The sequence below is a fragment of the Cnephaeus nilssonii genome (genome assembly GCF_951640355.1).
Source record: "Cnephaeus nilssonii genome assembly, chromosome: 3".
NCBI lineage: Eukaryota > Metazoa > Chordata > Mammalia > Chiroptera > Vespertilionidae > Cnephaeus > Cnephaeus nilssonii.
In genome coordinates this window covers 70,615,817-70,631,370 of record NC_137074.1, presented here as the reverse complement: position 1 = coordinate 70,631,370, position 15,554 = coordinate 70,615,817, and positions in this window count along the sequence as shown.

The window sequence follows — 15,554 nt, the reverse complement described above, 5'->3', positions numbered from 1 at the left end:
AAAGGGAACATTTTAAACTGAAGGAGTTTTAGAAAATAGCAGGTGCAGGAAGGTCACTCTGACCCACCCACGCCCACCCTTCTGTTACCAGACTAAAGTGGTCCATTTTTCTGCATGCATCAAAGCCTAATCAAACACAGACAGGAGTTTGCAGCCAAGAAAGTAAGGATTTATTATTTGAGGAAATGGCACCAAGCCCAGGGTCACAGGTAAGCTGGTGCTCAAAGACCTGGCTCCCTGTTGGCTTCCAGGGGATGGGTTATATAGGAGAAAAGTCATTAATCACGGTGATTAAGGGAGTTGGGGTCGTGGGCTCTACTGATTGATTGGGATCAGGGTAAGGAGCAGCTGATCTTTGTGTCAGGTCCCGATGTCAGCCATGGCATTGTTCTGCCTGGTTTCATGAGGGTGTGGTCCACAGGGTCTTTCTGCTTTCATGGGCCTGAGGCTGAAACACAACTGATGTCAAGATGTTATCTTTAGCCCTAACCGGTTTGGATCAGTGGATAGAGCGTCGGCCTGCAGACTCAAGGGTCCCAGGTTCAATTCCTGTCAAGGGCATGTACCTTGGTTGCGGGTACATCCCCAGTAGGGGGTGTGCAGGAGGCAGCTGATTGATGTTTCTCTCTCATTGATGTTTCTAACGCTCTCTCCCTCTCCCTTCTTTTCTGTAAAAAATCAATAAAATCTTAAAAAAAAAAGATGTTATCTTTAGCTAGACCAAGATTCTGTTTCTGTGGTCAACAGACTTGAGGCTTTGTTCTTAGGACAGTTTCATGCTGACGTGAATCTCCTGTCCTACGGGCTTGATGATTAATGAAGGGAGTGGCCGGACACAAAGGAGAAAGGGTTGGTCATGTGAAAGAAATGGGGTTTCTGTGCGGTTACACTTCTTTCCCGAAAGCAAAAGATAAATCTTCCAGATTGAAGGGACATATGTCTGTACTAATTCTTATCTTCCTAGTTACTTTTTTACCACTTGCTACCCCTAGTCTAAACCCTTTTGTCTTGTCAGTTCTTTGTTTTTACTTGTTTTATTGTTTATCTAAAAAGTATAAAAGCTTCCTGCTCAGGTCACTTCCTCAGGTCTTCATTCTCTTGTGAAGACTCCCATGTACATGTTTCAATAAACTATGTATGCTTTGCTCCTGTTAATCTGTCTTCTATCGATTTAATTCTTAAGGCTAAAGAGGATAGATAATATTTCCACCCCACAATTCACTTAAAACACACACACACACAAAAGAAAACCTCAATGGCCCAACCAGCGTGCCTCAGTGGTTGAGCGTCTACCTATGAACCAGGACAGTGGTCGGCAAACTCATTAGTCAACAGAGCCAAATATCAACAGTACAACGATTGAAATTTCTTTTGAGAGCCAAATTTTTTAAACTTAAACTTCTTCTAACGCCACTTCTTCAAAATAGACTCGCCCAGGCTGTGGTATTTTGTGGAAGAGCCACACTCAAGGGGCCAAAGAGCTGCATGTGGCTCGCGAGCCGCAGTTTGCCGACCACGGAACCAGGACGTCACTGTTCAATTCCTGGTCAAGGCACATGCAGGCTTGATCCCCAGTGTGGGACGTATAGGAGGCAGCCGATCAATGATTCTCTTTCATCATTGATGTTTCTCTCTCCCTCTCCCTTCTTCTCTGAAATAAATAAAAATACATTAAAAAACAACAACTCAATGAATTATAACCCTCTCTGTGACCAAAATCAATATAACACTAAATATATTAACAAGAAAAAGAGTTAAAAAGTTATATACCTAAATGGGTGTATTTAAATATATTTTGTATTGTTTTCACATTGATAAGGTGTTGTGGGTTTTTTTTGTTGTTGTTGTTGTTAATCCTCACCAGCAGATACTTTTCCATTGATTTTTTTTTTTTTTAGAGACAGTGGGAGAGAAGGAGAGAGAGAGAGAGAGAAACATCAATATGAGCGAAACACATCAATTGGTTGGCCTCCTGCATGCACCCCAACCAGGGTTGGGGATTGAGCCTGCAACTGAGGTACATGCCCTTGACTGGAATCAAACCCGGGACCTTTCAGTCCACAGGCTGATGTTCTATCCACTGAGCCAAACTGGCTAGGGCTTACATTGGTAGGTTTTTAATTCCTAAATTCATATAGACAGGAGATTCCTGGGATCTAGACAGAATATTATTACTTCCTCATGGTAATCCTTTCATTGGCTCCCTTCCATCTCAGTTCTTCCATTTGGAGAGATGTGATGAGAGAAGAATGCTATGTGGGAGGAAGAGACTTTCCTCTACCTTCAAAGTTCTTTCAGCGGGTCTAATAGTTAACTCAGCATGAGACAGAATAACAAGAGAAAATAACCAAATTCAATTAATATGAGCACATATGGGAACCCCACATGGCTGAGAGGTTCAGGGACAGAAAGCTAAAATAAGGCTTATCTGCCATTCTGAGCTAAGAATGAGGTAAGGCGCCTTGGAGCTTCAGTGGGGAGGACAGGGCGATGAGAAAAGCAATGTGCAGTAATTAGAAGTTGCCCTGCCATATAGACAGGTCAGAAGGTTATCTCTGATAATCTCTTATAGGCAAGGTCCCTATTTAAGATTCTTCTAGGTAGTTAAGGGGGACAGAAGTTTCTCTTGAGCCCAGGGAGTCTCAGTTGCCTTTAGCTCAAAATAATTTGAATACCACAGAGGCACATTTTGGGGTGACTTATTCGGAACCCTTACAGTGTCATCCCTACATATTCTGGACTGTAGGGAGGAGCTCCCTCCCTTCCAAATATGCATCTGGGAGCTTGTATAAAATTTCCCCTCTTGAGGGTGGAAAACAAACTTAATCTCCCTAACGAAAAAGTCCCCTTGGGAAAAGCTCCTGGGTTTCTATCCTTTGAAAAGTAAATACAAGTCTGCAGGGGAAAGAAAAGATAATCATCTCTGAGTTTAAGCCTCTGGAATGTCTCCAAGGCTTTGGGTGTTATTTCCCATCTCTCCCCTGTACCCCGTGCCCCACACCCATGAAATGTAAACACACACCTCCTGGAAGGAAAATCTTTTCCTATTTATCCAGCAGTCATGTAACTTCTAAGGCCTATTTTTTTTTAACCAGTTCCCAGTATAATTTGCCAAAAAAGCCCTAACCATGAAGAAACATAAGGATATTAAGTTCTTGACACACATCTGAAACATGACTTCTGACTCAGTCATTGTTTAAAAGAAATATTTAAAGTATGTTCTTCTCTTTTAATCACCAATTTTATTTTGGAAAGCATTTGACTATTTAGGTCAGAGTCAGAGACCCCTAAATATTTCCATATTATATTTTGGGAGAAATTTATCAATTTACAAAATCATCATCTAGTCACTTGCAATCTCTATACTTCGCACCCCTACCTCAGAGGGCTGGGGAAAGGAGCTGAGGAATAGGGGACATATATTTAGAATTCAGTACTCCTGAAAATAGGTGTTGGGCGGATCTGTAATAAAACACTCATAGTTCTCTATGAAATAAAAAAGCAAGCTTGCCGTTTGTGGTAGATCACATTTTCTAAAACTGTCTGCAATAATATTTCCAGTCCCACTTGCTCCTCCAGAACCATGCCACATCCCCGTCAAGAGCCAGAGCCCAGGTCCCCTCCCCTTAAAGCTGGGTGGGTCTTTGTGCTTGTCTTGAGTGATAGAGTATGCTGGAAGTGACACTATATGGATTCTGAGGCTGAGTAATTAATGATTCTGTACCCAATTCCAATGTGTGAAAATTTTTTTCCCTACACCACCGGGCAATTCTCCGACACCAGCTGGGTGTCTTACAATTCAACTCAGTTCTGACTCTATCCTCTTAAAGATATCATCAGACCCTGTAGGGTAAGGGCTCAGTCCCACAAGACTGCCAATCACAAGTCCAGGTTGTAATCTATGCTTCTGACTGATTGGCTAAAAATCAGACGTTCCTTGGATATGATTAATTTGTTAGAGAAGCTCATAGGATTCAGGGAACCAGTTTCCTCACTGGATTACCCACTTATTACAAAAATATGTTAAAGAACATGAATCAACAGCCAGGTGGAAGAGAAGCATAGGGCAATGGCAAGGGACTTCCATGCCCTCTCCAGGCATGCCACTCTCCCCAAATCTCCAGGTATCTCTCTAAAGCTTAACCTCTTGTGGAGGCTTCATTACATAGGCATGATTGATTATGTCATTGGCCATTGGTGATTGAACTTAATCTCTAGTCCTCTCCCTCACTGAACATAGGGGTGAGTGTGTATGTGTTGGGGGGTGGGTGGGGATGGAGGGGATAAAAGTTTCAACCCTCTAATCAAATGGTTGGCTTGACCGGAAACCAGCTTCATCCTTAGGCGCTTTCCAAAAGTTGCCTCATTGGCTTAACAAAAGACCCCTTTATTGCTTTCATTACAGAAAATGTACATGTAGATAATTATTATAAACTAGAGTCCCAGTGCACGAAATTGTGCACTAGGGCAGAGGTCCCTCAGCCCAGCCTGCACCCTCTTGCATTCCGGGACCCCTCAGGGGATCGGGCCTAAGCCGGCAGGTGGACATCCCTCTCGCAATCTGGGATCCTTTGCTCCTACTGCCCGCCTGCTCGCTACTTACCACTCAGCTCACTGCTCCTTAGCACTGCCATGGAGGTGGGAGAGGCTCCCGTCACCGCTGCTGTGCTCGCCAGACATGAGCCCAGCTTCTGGCTGAGTGGCACTCCCCCTCTGGGAGTACACTGACCCCCAGGAGGCAGCTCCTGCATTGAGTGTCTGCCCCCCTGGTGGTCAGTGTGCATCATAGCAACCAGTTATTCTGGTTGTTCCACCGTAATACTGGTATAAGGTGTCTGATGCTGCTATGCTGAAGAGACCACCTAGAGAAAAACATGCCTGGGGGCCTCTAGACATTCCAAATTCTAACTGTCTGAGTTTTCCCAGCCTATGTGCCAGGTGTGTGAGGAGCAAGCATTCAGATTATTTCAGCACCAGCCATCATTTGATACAACTGCACAAGACACCATGAGTGTAAGCCTCCTAACGGAGCCCAGTCAACCTCTAAAGCAGGAGAATTAACACTAAAATGCTTGCTGTTGTTTTACACCAATAAGCTCTAGTTTGTTATGGGGCAATATATAATCAAAACATTCTTTGATTGTTAAACTTACAAAAGTTAGTGGAGTTAACTATCTGCAGAAATCACATGAAACAAAAGCTCTCAGTATGGATGGAGGTGACTTGGGGACACCAAATTCAATAAAGACAAAATCTCAGGAAGGAAGGTGTGACTATAATTATTTAGGAGAAAATCACAGGCCCCAAATGGCATAACACATGCTGAAAGCTCATGATATCAAACCTAAATTTAATGACTGATCTAATTGAAGTTTCAACCTCTTCCAGTATCATAACCTTAATAAATAGTCTGGAATTTTTTGGTCAACACCAGTGAAGTAATCTGTCACGTGGGCTCTTTCCATCTTCCACAGAAACAAGCAATGTTCTCTCCCCAGCCCCAAAAGAGTATGTCCTAACCCCCAAATAATTTTTTATTTATTTTCTTTTGTTAATAACTTCCTTGGCCCACCCTTCTTATAACATTTTTCTGTTTGTTCAGCTCCTGAAAGAGCCCTTCTAGTTGCTAGATGGGATGCTACCTGATTCATGAATCACTTCATAAAGCCAATTAGATTTTCAAATTTAGTTGGCTGAAAAATTTTAAACATAACCAAGTAACTACTTCTGTCAAGGGGAATGTGCCAGATCTGAAGCAAGACAGAAGCATGTGGAGCGTGGAGTCTACACAAGAGTGTTGCCAACAAGATCTCATTGGTTTTTCTCCTGCACTGTTCAATAAACAAAGACATTTCTGGTGAATTATGAAAACAGAAATGATTGACAGGGATTTTACTATGACTGGTATTATGTGTCCTTCAGGGATAACTGCTCTTGTGTGTGCTGACACCCCTGCCTGTCCAGGAAGCTGATTCATATCAGGCTTCTCTGTAGACCTGCCCATGGGGAGGAGCTGTGATGAGCACACCGGCGTCAGGACTGTGCCAACCAAGTGGCAGTTATAATTCTGCTGGTGAGTGATGCCACCTTTACTAGTTGTACTGGTTAATAATGCGGATTTTTTTCAATAGATGGAGTTACACATATGTTGATATATATGCGATTTGATATATATGCTATTTTGTGGTATTGCTCCTTCAAATTACCACTTGTTACAATTGATGGCACACACACTTCCTGAGCAGCACTTCAAAACATACGAAGAAGTGGAAAATTGGGTCTCTGAATGGTCTGCCTCAAGAAAAGTTCTATTGGGATGGTATCCACAAATTACCTGAAAGATGGGGAAATGTGTAGCTAGCATGGACATTACTTTGAATAAAACACTTTTGATGTTTCTCTTGAAATTATCAACATGAGATTACAAAATCCGCATTATTATGGTTAATAATGTGGATTATTAACCAATTAATAATGCAGATTAATTACTAACTAGTTAATAATACAGATTTTTGTAATCCAAAGAAAACATAATAGTTTCAATTCCTGAAAGGTTTGGTCACTCTGGCCTCACCCAGAGGTGGTATTACACATAGCACCTAAGGTGTCTAACTCTTACCTGATCAACAAAACTGCTCTTTGTAATGATCATTGCTGTTTAGCAACATTCTAGCTAAAAGATTTTACTTTAATGAGTTAAAATATTGAATCTATAGAAACAGAAAAAATATGTACTCTTAAGTAGATTAAATCCTAGCCTCTGTTCTACAATAAATAGAAGTCCTTTATTAGTTTTTCCATGCTGCTGTCAACTTAGATGATAATAATAATAATAATAATAATAATAATAATAATAAATGACAATAACTAACATTAAGTGCTAACTTAGTGCTAGGCATGCCATTCAAGAGGGTTTTTATTAAAAAAAATCAACATTTAATGGTATCATTAGTGAGTTTTTTTGGTCAGGTTATTGAGGTTATAATTTACATATAGTAAAATTCACCCTTTTAAGGATATAATTTTATGAGTTTTGACAAATTTGTACAATCATGCTACTACTACCCAATCCAAATATAAAATATTTTCATCATCTCAAAAAGTTCACATATGCCCTTTTGCAGTCAGTCTTCAACCCCCACCCCTAGATACTGAAAACCACTGAATTGTTTTTGGTTTTCCTAGCTTTGCCTTTTCCAGAATGGCATATAAGTGGAATCATATAGAATTACTTTTTGAGCCTGCCTTCTTTCACTTAGCATAATGCTTTTGAGGTTTACTCATGCTATTGCATGCACCAGTTGTTCATTTCTTTATACTACTGACTAGGATTTCATAGCATAGATGTGCCATATTTTATTTAGCCATTCAATAGTTGATAGAGATTTTGGGTCACTTCCAGTTTTTGGCAATGTGAATAAAGCTGCTTAAAGAACCCATTTGTGTATAGGTTTTGGGGTGGCATATGTCTTTGTTTCTCTTGGGTAAATAACAAATGGTATAACAATGAGTTTTAAATATAGTATGTCAGCTAATCCTCACCAGCAGTCATTTGTGCAAAGTATTATTGTAAGTTCCTCTTTGGAGAGGAAAGCTAACACTGAAAGAGGTTATGTAATTGCGTAAAATTACCTGGCCAGTGGGAGAAACCCAGACTCATTTGACTGCAGAGACTAGGTCTTCACTATTACTTCTTCTGTAGCTACTGCTCACTTATTGCCGGCTAATGTCTCACCACTTTGGAAATTAAAGTGAAAAGTGTGATCTCATTATCCCTGTGATCGAGTGTGATCAATCCTTGATTTCAGATGGAGAAATGAAAGGATTAGAGAGTATAACATGAGAAGTCTTCATAGAATTGACTTTGAGGGAAATAGAATGGATCACAAAGTGGCAAATATAGCGTGAATAACGTCATCTGTTATAATGTTGATAAGAAAAATAGCAGCTCAGTTCCTGGGGGGTTGGCGGGGGGGAGGACTGTCATGTGGAGCTTGCATGTTCTCCCTATGTCTGTGTGGTTTTCTCCAGGAATTCCAGTTTCTTCCCACATCCCAAAAATGTGCAGGGTAGGTGAGCTGATGTGTGTGAATTGACCCAGTCTGAGTGTGTAGTGTGTGTGAGTGACCCTGCGATGGAACGGTGTCCTGTCCAGAGTGGGTTTGCGCCTTGTGCCTGAGCTGCTAGGAGAGGCTCTGGCCACCTGTGACCCTGAACGGGAACAAGCAGGTTGGAAAAGAATTCTTTGACTTGTCTTTATTAATCTTTCTTAAATGTATGTATAGTTCACGTTCATTGCAATGTTTAATATTAGAAGGGTTTGGGGTCTTTATTTAGAAGTTTGGTGATGCTTTTGTGCCTAGAAATATGCCATAGGAACTTAACTCTAGTTTACATCAATTAGCTTAGGGTAAAATTGGTTCGCTTAAAGTCACAGTTTACAAGAACCTATCAATGATGTTAAGTGAGGACTGGCTGAATATGAAAATGATAATGGAAGTCAATTCAAAACTCAATTAAAAGCTGAGTCATGATCTTTACCTTTTTTTGTCCAGTTAAAATAGCATTAAAACAGAGCTCGGATCAGTATTTTCTCATCAGGCTCCTTTGCTGTTAACAACGACTACATATCATGTTGGCACTAATGCAAGCATAAACAGTACATCCCTTCAAATGCATACTTACATTTGTGAATTTCTAATGTTCTTCTGACACAATAACAATAGTAATACATTTTATATATGAATAATTAACATCTTTAACAGTTGCATTTTATATTCAAATATTTATTACTTGGATTCCAAAATGGTATTCATAATATGAACAGGAGAGAAAGTGCAATAAAGATTAACTTCTAAAAATGTATTGTGGAGACCTGGAAGCTCTTCTGGAAATAATGGAAAATTGACAGTGAAATGTAAAAGTAGACCATGAATAGTTAATACTCCATTTTTCTATGATGAAGAATTAAAATAACAAGGCAGTAGTCACCACAGCGACAACTCGAGACTAATTTGTCCTCCCTTATTGCCTACTACGAGGCCTTGCATTTATTAGGAGCTGAATAAACATTTGCTGAGTTGAATTGAATCTTTCCGAGATGAATGTTCATAGGAATGGTGAGATAACAGTGGCAACTACTCTATACAAAGTCTATGGGTTTAGTATTAATAAAGGCAATATATTTGTCTTACAAACAAACACAAAAGAGAACACAGATGTTATTATTAATACGGAAACAAGCTTTCCCAAAAAAGCCCAAACTGAATGGGATTGTTGACAGCTCTGACCGACACTTGCCTTGCTAAGACATTTGAGCACGAGTGTATTCTTTTCTCATAGAATTTAGAAATTAAGGAAAACTCATAAAGCCTTTCTGAGGATCACACACAGGAGACTAGCAGAACAAAGGATCCAGCATCTGGAATCTTCCATGTTGTGAAGGCAGAGCTCACTTCCCATTCTAAAAGCTGAAATTGGCAGAAGCTCTCTGCCCACTGCTTCTCTTGCAGCCAGGGCTCAGGACGTAGGCTCTGCCAATCAGATGCACTGACCCCTGGTTTAATGGGAACCAATGACTTAAAGAAGGAAGAACCCTACAGAATCTACTCTGGCAAGTCTGGGGCAGAGGTGACAGGACATCCAGCTCCCAGAGGCTGCAGGGGCCACAGTTCCAGTGGCAGCTTTTGGCTTCTGCTGCCTTCATTATCAGCAGTTTATGTTCTGGTGTCTATGCCCAATTGCTGGTAGGAGCAGTGTCCTCATGGGGCTAATTCTGTGATGTGATATGGGTAGTGTTCAAAGATGCTTACCCTTTTAATCTGGAATGAAGGACCTAATTAGCATGTGACTATTTTTATAAAGTAGCTGCAAATAGCCAAAATGCATAAAATATTCCTGAGGATTAAAGTAAACTAGGGTCTACTGTTTACTTCAGAGGAAAACTTCTAGGGCTCAAAATTAGGTAGGAAAAGACAGAACAAGTTTGTTCACTGTGCAAAAGGGTCTCAGTAATTGCAAAATAAGGCTCCTGCATAGGTGGTGTTCATAGGAGTAAGTATCTTGTGCAGCTAGGCTTGATTGTTGTCTCACATCAGGTCAGTTGCGTGGACCATAAGAAGGGTTGATTTCAAAACTTTACTCTTCTGGGCCTTATAACTTGTTTCATCTTCTTAAGAGAAACTACATTAGGATAAGCAGCACAGGGAAATGTAGTGATTGCATCCCCAGGGTTCATTCTCTCTATTTCCTTTTAATGGAGCCCCAGGCTTCCTAGCCTTGCAGACTGGTTAGCAGCTCTAAGGATGGGCCCTCGTCATGATGGTTGGGATACAATAGGATTATGACTCAAACTGACTTAAAAGGACAGAAAGGGGATGTTTGAGGAGTAGCATTTGGAGAAGAAAATGATTCTCTCACTCATGAGTGATACAAAAAGATGCCCCCTTCTTCTACTGACTGTGAATGAGGAAGCCGTTAGCTCCAGGTGATGCTTGTGGCCATCTACCATAAAGAGTGACAGCCTCGGGGTGACTCTGCCGCTGGGGAAGGCAGAGCAGAGAGACAGAAAGACAGTGGGCTGCATGGCATCATTAAACCGCATGAACCTTGCCTAAGTGTCCATTCAGGCCTCCAGTAAGCAGACACAGAGATGGAGCTGCCAGTGGCCAAGGTTTACTGGGGTAATGCTGGGGAAAGATAAAGGTGGAGGAAGGAGCATATGGGGCAGTGAAAGCCTTTAATCCTTGATGCAAGTCTGACATCCATGAAAGCGAAAGTGTGGAGGGGGAAACAGGATTGGGCAGGGGGAGCCTAGACTGTGGATGCAGATTTATAGTCTTAGCCAACCCCATCAGGGAGCTTTAGAGCAGACTGCTTGTTGGAGAAGTCCCACAGTGAGCAGAAATGCCCAGGGCCTGGGATTCTTGCTGTGCTTATTGACGCGGCTGTTCAGAAAGAGTGTGCTCCCAGCTCCAGGGACCGCAAGTAGAGGACCCTGAGTGCCCAGTGGCTGGCGGCTACCAGTTACCTGCACTCCTCACAGTTGGACAGTTTGTTCTCTTTGGAAGATCCAAGTGCTGTACTTCCTCTATCTCTTTATTTCTTAAATTACTTGATCACTACATCCCTTTCTGCTTATTGTGTTGTTGCTGTTATTATTAAAACAATGTGACTTCAGTTTTCTGATACTTGTGACCAAAGAAATTCAAACTAGTATGTGGAATAATATTCCTAAATTTCAAAAGATGATTAGCTTAGTTCAACACACACTTAAGGAGCAAGGTACTTTATTTATATTATCTTTTATTATCAAAGACAAACAAATAGATGAACAAACTTATCATATATCACAGAACTGACTTGTAGTTGGTACATAATAAGGAGTAGCTATTATGATGATCTCCATTATGTTATATTGCTCTTCAGTGTTTAATGGTGGTAATTGAGTTTTTAGTGACTAAGAGGTACACAGAAGATAATATTTATAGTTCCTTATGTTTGTGTTAATATTTAATTTATAAAAGGTACACATTTTATAACCTAGTTTTATAAGCCTTTACTTTGAACTCACAAATCTTGTCACTATATTTGCAAAGGATCTTGTTATAATTTTAAACATTTATTTGTAATTTAATTATTGCTCAATTAAGTTGTAAATGTGGTGGATTAAACCCTTAAATGTTAACACTATTTAGAGACTTTATTAACTAGGTTTTCTTAGACAATTCAAATTATCATTGCCAATTTGATGAAGTGATTCTAATATTTCAAACACTTAAGAAAGCAAACTTACAAATCTAACATGCAAGATATTTGTGTGCATTTTTATAAAACTCTTGTAAATTTAACAAATCAGATTTATAAATTTAATAAAGCACATTATCTTATCTATAACACCTTAAACAGATGAAGAATATACAAAGTAACACAATAACTAGGGAACACTCATACAAAAAGATCAACTTTATTGAATTTTTACTTTCCAGGAGTTGCATACTCAGTTACCCAACTAAGGGAGCAGATTAATATCAAGAGCCTGTTATATGTGACAGAAAGACAAATACTGTATGATTGCACTATATGTAGAATCTAAGGCAACAAAAAGTTCATCTCATAGAAAGAGAATACAAAGGTGGTTGCCAGGGGCTAGAGGGGTGGGTGAAATAGGGAGAATGTTGGTCAAAGGGAACAAACCCTTATAAAAGGCTTAAGTTCCGGGGAACGGATGCCCAGCAGGGTGTCTATAGTTAATAATACTGCATTGTATACTTGAAATTTGATAAAAGAGCAGATCTTCAGTGCTCTCAACACACACACTTAACTGAGGTGATGGTGTGTTAATTAACCCGATTGTGGTAAATCATTCCACAAAGTATACACATAGCATATTATCATGTTGTACCCTTTATTTGCCAATATACAGTTGGGAACAAGAGAGAGAGCCTGCTGTGATTGTTTGGTTAAAAATGTAGGACCATGATACAGATACTGGTCCAGGTCAGGGTAAGGAATGTGGCTTGGGAACAGGACTAGGTACTTCTTCAAGGATGAGACTACCTGGGCCACAGGGCCACTCTCTGTGAGTCTCTGATAATGTGGTTTTAGCTGCTTTATTCCTGGAAGACTCCAAGGTTGCAATTTTTAGCTGGGAAAAAGTTAAGTTTCACATTCCAATGTATCATGTGTGTCTTTCAAGTTTTATCCTTATCCAAATTTTCAACTTTTTATTATTTGATTTCCATAGACAGAATTCTGAATTCCCTATCTAAATTGCAACTTATTTCTTTGCTGCCTGATGAGACAACAAATTCAGCACTCTTTTATATAGTTGACCCTTGAACAATGCCTATGAACTGCATGATCCATTTACATGCAGATTTTTTTTTTAAAGTAAATACCTGAACTATTTTTGATTCATGGTTGGGAGTCCTCAGATGTGGAGGCTAACTGTTTGCATTGATCTATGCTAATTTATATAGAGATCTTGAGCATCCTTCATCTGTGGAGGTCCTGGAAGAATCCCCCATGGAAACTGAGGGAAAACTTAGGTTTTTTTGGGAGTCAAACTGATAGGGAGATTTATAATCTGATAGATAGAGGACCTGAATTAATCTGAAAAATAATAATATTATTTTAAATCTTAGAACACATATACTTATGTAAATAGGGGGTTACGTTTCTTATATGTGAATAGGGGGTTAAGTTTTTCTTAAGTTTCCTTTTCAAGGCCTGTGTGAAGCAATTAGGGAGGTGACTCAGCTGTGAATCCAGCAAGCAGAACCGATAAGCTTGGTCAGACTGACACACCATGAGTCAAAACATCATCTCATCAACATCATCTCATTGCCTGACAATAGCTCATATAATAAAAGTGCAACATGCTAAGTTTGGTCGACTGCTCGACCAGTCACTATCATGCACACTGACCACCAGGGGGAAGACTATCCGACCAGTAGGTTAGCTTGCTGCTGGGGTCTGGTTGATCGGGACTGGGTGAGAGGGTCAGACATACCCTGGAGGGTCAGACATGTCCTGGAGCCCTCCTGCAGTCCCTCCCTGGCCAGCCAGCCAACCTCCCACAGTCCCTCCCCAGCTGCGGGCCCCCATTGGCCCCAATTGCTGGCCAGGCTGAGGAACCCCACCTATGCATGAATTCGTGTACCGGGCCTCTAGTAGCTAATATCTTCGAACCTCCAGGACTGCATGTAGCTGCATTCTGTTCCCAGCCTCACCCTAGCCCCTTTCCCTTTATAATCCCATCTCTTGCACCTTGCTGTAAGACAGGATTTGAATGCTTGTAAGGGCCCTGTCTTCTTGGTTGGCTAGCTTTCTCAATAAATGCCTTATATGACTCAAACCCAAAGACTAGATTTATTAAACTTTTAATAAATATACAGTTGGCCCATGAACAACGTTAGGGTTAGAAGTGCCGACTCCCTCACTGTGGAGAATCTGTGTATAACTTTTAACTTCCAAAAAAAATGTAACTATGTTTGTCCCTCAGTATCTGTGGGAGATTGGTTCCAGGACTTCCTGAAAATACCAAAATCTGTAATGCTCAAATCCCTTATATAATATCGCATAAAACAATGCATACAGTTGGACCTTGACATCCACAGATTCCCAACTGGGGATCAAAAGTACTGTTTTCCATCTGTGGTTGGTTGAATTTAAGGATGTGAAACCTGGGGATTCAAAGAGTCATCTGTATATTTATTGAAAAACTAGTGGCCCAGTGCACGAAATTCGTGCATGGGGGGGGTTGTCCCTTAGCCCGGCCTGCACCTTCTCTAAGACCCCTTAAAGGATGTCCTACTGCCAGTTTACAGGGATCAGGTCTAAACCGGCAGTCAGACATCCCTCTCGCAATCTGGGACTACTGGCTCCTAACTGCTCACCTGCCTGCCTGCCTGCCTGATTGCCTCTAACCACTCTGCCTGCTGGCCTGCTCACCCCCAACTGCCCCCCGCCACTGGCCTGCTTGACCCAAATTCCCCCCTGCCAGCTTGATCACCCCCAACTGCCCCCCATGCCACTGTGCTTGCCCCAACTGCTCCCCCCTGCTGGCCTGCTAGCCCCCACCTTCCCTCCCCACTGGCCTGCTTTCCCCCAACTGCCTCCCTGCTGGCCTGCTCACTACAAACTGCACCTCTCCACTGTCCTGATCACCTCCAACTGACCCCCACTGACGGCCTGCTCGCCCCTAACTGGCCCCCTTGCTGGTCTGCTTACCCCCAATGGCCCCACCCCCCACCAGCCTGATCACCCAAAACTGCCCTCCCCTCTTGGCCTCTAACAGCCTCTACCTTGGCCCCGCCACCATGGCTTTGTCCAGAGAACATCTGGAAGGTCTCCTGGAAGGTCTCCCAGTCTAATTAGCATATTACCCTTTTATTAGTATAGATAGAGGCCTGGTGCATGGGTAGGGGCTGGCTGGTTTGCCCTGAAGGGTGTCCCGGATCAGGGTGGGGTCCTGCTGGGGTGCCTGGCCAGCCTGGGTGAGGGGCTGAGGGCTGTTCTCAGGCTGGTCATACCTCCTTCAGGGTGGGGGTCCCCACTGTGGTGCCTGGTCAGCCTAGGTGAGAGGCTGATGGCTGTTTGCAGGCTGGCCAAGCCCCCCAGCAGGGACCCTCACCCCATGGGGGTGTGGCCAGTCTGGGTGAGGGGCTGAGGGCTGTTTTCAGGCTGGCCACAGCCCCTTCAGAGTGGGGGAATCCTGCTGGGGTGCCTGGCCAGCCTGGGTGAGTGGCTGATGGCCATTTTCAGGCTAGCCACACCCTCCGGCCACCCAAGCTCCCGGACCCTCCTTTTTTTTTTTTTTCCAGAGCCTCCTTTAGTGGAGGCCAGGGTCGGTTGGAGCAGGTATCTGGGATTTATTTATCTTCTATAATTGAAACTTTGTATCCTTGAGCGGAGGCCAGGGCCAGCCAGGGCGGGCGGGAAGCTTGGCTTCCTCCAATGCCGGGGGCAACCCAAGCCTCCTGCTCACTCCAGCTCCGTGGCCACCATCATCTTTGTTGGGTTAATTTGCATACTTGCTCCTGATTGGCTGG